The 4,289-nt window shown below is 45.5% G+C and overlaps 1 protein-coding gene across 4 annotated transcripts in view; it reads right to left on the bottom strand.

The window, feature by feature from the left end:
- Positions 1-4,265, bottom strand: part of AFTPH (aftiphilin) — a 47,465-nt gene extending 43,200 nt beyond the window's left edge. For 2 of the 4 annotated variants that reach the window (XM_080387908.1, XM_080387907.1), the window contains exon 1: positions 3,935-4,262. The gene's annotated coding sequence lies outside the window, so the exon portion shown is untranslated. Of the gene's footprint in view, positions 1-3,934 lie in introns of all 4 variants that reach the window. The other 2 variants (XR_013928171.1, XM_080387909.1) reach the window with 2 other exon arrangements.
- Between the last annotated feature and the right edge of the window lie 24 nt (positions 4,266-4,289).

Here is a 4,289-nt window from a genome sequence, read left to right on the forward strand (position 1 = left end):
GTCAGAATTCAGGCACTTATCTCAGGCAGCTCATTCTTCCTGTCCTCCTGCCCTCCCCAGGCCAGCAGTAAACAGCAAGCATCTTCAGACAATCCAGCCTCTATAAGATTCCAACCTCTTTGACAGTGGTCCCCTTCCTCTCTCATCACTGACAACACAGGAAGACTAAGACAGGTGGCAAAAATGTGAAATTTAAACAGAGCTGGGATACAGATATATTCCTTTAAATCTTACTTGGTAGATTACATATAGAAGCTATTGAACGTACCTTCAGTATTTGTGCTGTTTTACTTCTCCCTATTTCATTTTGGCTTAGCTGTGGAATCAGAAGAACATCTGAAAAGTACAAATCTAAACACTGTGCTAGCTTGCGAAGCTCTCTGTCAACCAAGACTAGTGTCACTTCCCCAAAACCAAAAGACCAGGTTATTTTTATAAAGTTACTATAAGCAAAAAAGAAGTATGTTTCAACTCAAAATATACTGACTTGCTTAAACCAGCTGCAGAGAAAGACACTGCCTGTACTTAAATTTGTAAACAGACAGTGGCGAAAATGTTGCAAGAACAAGCGTCTTTTTAATTCATATAGGCAAACACAACCAGCTGGGAAAGTCAATCAGGTTTAAAATCTGGCTCTGTGGGAACACAGTATTTGTGTCCAATGTACAGCTCACATCTATACAATGTGTACAGACAGATGCCGTAAGTAACACATAACTGGGATGTTTTAATTCTTACCATTTTTTAAATTCCTTTTAAAACAGCATTCAACTCTGTGAGAAAACCTATTTCTGGATGTTACCCTCAAACAGGTTAGCTGCAAACCTGTTCTAAATTAAGACGAAAATATGCTAGATTAGAAAGCATTAGAACTAGATTACCTAAAGTCAACTGTTCTCTGAGATTTATTTAGAGAGCGCTATGTTCTCCATCATATATAAACCCTTCAAACTTCATACAGACTACAGTAAAGAGCAGATTACAACTGCCCAGAGGCACACGCTTTTATGAAAGGTTCTCCCACAGCTTGGCAGAGGAAATACACAGTTACATAGGGTGAAGAAAAACCATAGGTCTTCCTTCCATTACTTCATAAACTTCTGCTTGTTTTTAAGTGAACAAGTATTTTCTTCAACATGCAGAGAACAAGTAAGTGAGAGAAAAAAAGGCAAAAAAAACCAACCTGACTGAAGCAAGTTAAACACATCTAGCAAGAACAGGCTTACATTATTCATCATTTATCCCACCTACAGACATTATCTCATATTAAAAACACAATACAGGAGGGACACCTGATACTCCAAAGAATAAAAATCTATTTTCCATCACTTTTCAATAGACATATGAATTTGAGGTTTCACATTTCCTTCCCCCTGGCACCTACTTTCAAACATACTAAAGCAAAGACCAGATTTGCCCCGCCTTGTGGTTCTTCTAAAACAGGACTCTTGGATTTGAAAAAACCAAATTTACAGAAGCACTCTTTACATCACCTTGCAACCTGTATCGATACAGAAACACTCCTTGCAGTATCAATCCAAAAATTTTAATTGCAGAAGAAGCATGGAAGAAAGTCTACTGGAAATGAGGTTGACTTTTCAAACAAGGCACATTTCAAGGCCTTTTTTGTGTGTGCATAGGAGCAGCTTACACAGTGCTTTCTGCTCAAAAGAAAAATAAAATTAACAGACAGAATTTCTGAAACCTAGCAATGAGAAAGATCTAAACCACTTCTCTTAAGAGGACTATCCAGAAAAGTTATGAGTATTTTGAATCCCCATGAAAGGGTTCGCATGTCATTGCACTGAAATGTTCACAAAGACTTAGTTTAAGTTGTCAGAGAGTACAATAGCACAGAACGGAATGAACATTTTGTTGAAAAAGAGAATGAGTATCTGAAAGAAAATTACGCCTCTGAGTACAGTGAAAACAACAAGATCCAGCATCAGTTTCTTCACCACTGGGTTTCCAACTGATACCACTACACAACTGCAAGGAGAGCTCTATGAATATTTCAAGAGGAAAGGGCAAAGACTTGACTGAAGTCCATCTAACCCGCTCTATTATTTCCACTGTGAAAGACAAGTCTTTCAAAGCACTGAAAGTTTCAGAATATTTTTATGTAATTAGGGTGTTAAAATGCTTGAATTAACTTAGTAAGTTACTGAAGAAATTTTAAAGTATAAATCTAAGATCACACACTGCCTTCGTCAACAGAAATGTGCAACACAAATGATTCATTGTGTCTAACTGAATTTTAGTCTATTATATCCTTTGCTAAATGAAACCTATGATCTGAGCAAAAATAAAATGAAAGTGAAAGAAATAAAAAAAATAAAACAAACCAGACATCACGAACTGATCTATTGAGGCTGAGATCCTTCAACTGCTCACTTACAAACAAATTAAGGAAGTAAAAAGTAGAGGTCATACTTTCACATGACCTTAGAAGGTCACACAACATGTACTTTATGGAAACATCATGTGGAACAGAAACACCATAGCCACATTAGCTTTTCTGAAGTCCCTTTTACTATACAGTGAATTCACATTTTTAAGTTTAAATTCTCATATCCTCAAATTTGTGCTATTTATTTTCACCGATAGGAACATTTCAAAAAAATCCACAGCCCCTCAGCAGCCAAGGGTATTTCACCTCTTCCCCCTGCTCTCCCGATTTAACGTTCTATTCCTCCAGGTACAGCTCCAACCTCAAGAAGAGGAACCACTACTGACGCATTAGCTGCACGAGCAAGCAAACAAACTTACGTCTGTGCCAACAACACAACCTAATGTTTTAATGTTTAAAGTAGGCTAATTGGTTTTCCAAGTCTAGTTCACGTGTCCAGAGAATAAAACAAAGAGGAAATACTTTTAATTTTGTTCAACCTCTAAGGATCACCCCAATTAAAAAGCAGCATCCACAGACTCAAAAGCTGAAAAAATTAGTTCTAATGAAGCACATCATGCTGTGAACCATGCATGAAAACTTATACGACCAACGTGGTACAGCTGTTGTCAACGATGCTTCTTCTACTCACTCCATTTATGAACAGATGTTTGCTTTAAAGGGAGCATCAGACTTCTGCAGGTTTCAATTTCTGTGCTGAAGCTGGAAGAAAGGGGCTGTCACCATCAAGCAGCCAGCTTACTGACACTGTGAAGGGATCCCAAGGTTTAATCCTTGGTTTAAGGAACTGTCTTCTCTATGGGAAAAGAATACTTTGGTTCATCAGGTAGCTGCTCAGAATAGCAAACTGAAGCAACTAGACCTAATAAGCATGCTGGCAGTTTCGCCCCATTTTAGAATGGCGGTACTTCTTAAAAAAAAGGTCAAATATGACCGTAACTCTGCCTCAGCGTGCCATTTAGCAACTAGCACGCTTTATGCCCCTTCAAAAATAGTTTATCAGGAAATACCACTCAGGACAGCTGAACTTCTGGTACCACATCACCAAGCCCTTTCCGCAGCGGCGGCCCCACCGAACCCCACAGAAACGCGGGGCACCGGGCCCGGGCCGGCCGCCACTCCCCGGAGCCGCTATGGGAAAGCGCTCGCCGCCACCCCCGGGGCCCGCCGCCGAAGGACAAAGCCGCCCGGCCCCCAGGCCGGCCCTGCCCCCGCCCGGCCCCTCGCCTCCGCCGCGGCGGGACGAGCCGGGGAGAGAAGCGCCTCAGCGAGGGGGAGCGCTAAGGGCTTCAGCCCCCTACCCAGCCCTCCCGCCGGGCAGGGCGGCCCGGCCCCGCCGCTCCCCTGAGGCTGGCGGGGGAAGGACGGGGAGCGCGGTGCCCTGACAGGCCCCGGCCGCTGCAGGCCCCCGGAGGAAGCCCCGGAGGGGGTCCCCGCGCGCCACCGCGGGGTGCCCTTCCCCCGCCAGGCCCGGAGGAAACACGCCGCCCCTCAGCCGGCGGTAGCGACGGTGCCGTCTCTTACCTGAGGGCAGCGCGGGGGGCGGCGGTGCCCGGGCGGGCATGGCGGCGGGCGGGGAAGGAAGGGGAGAGGGGACACGGCCGGTTATCTCAGGCCTCCCGCGGCAACCGCCATCCAGGGGGAACCCATGTCACGGCGACAGGAACCGCGTCGCTGCGGCCCGGCCCCCTCCCGGCGGCCACCGCCTCCCCACCCCGCCACCGCCTACTTGGCCTCCCGGCAAGCACCGCACCACCGCCCCCGGAGCCTCGTCACTTCCAGCAGCGGCCGGCGGGGCGGGACCGTAAATAAATAAATAAACAAACGAGCGACTAAAGCCGCTGCAGCGGTACCTACCCGCTCCCTCTGCCGGGTAAGG

Source organism: Falco punctatus (genome assembly GCF_963210335.1).
Source record: "Falco punctatus genome assembly, chromosome: 5".
Lineage (NCBI taxonomy): Eukaryota > Metazoa > Chordata > Aves > Falconiformes > Falconidae > Falco > Falco punctatus.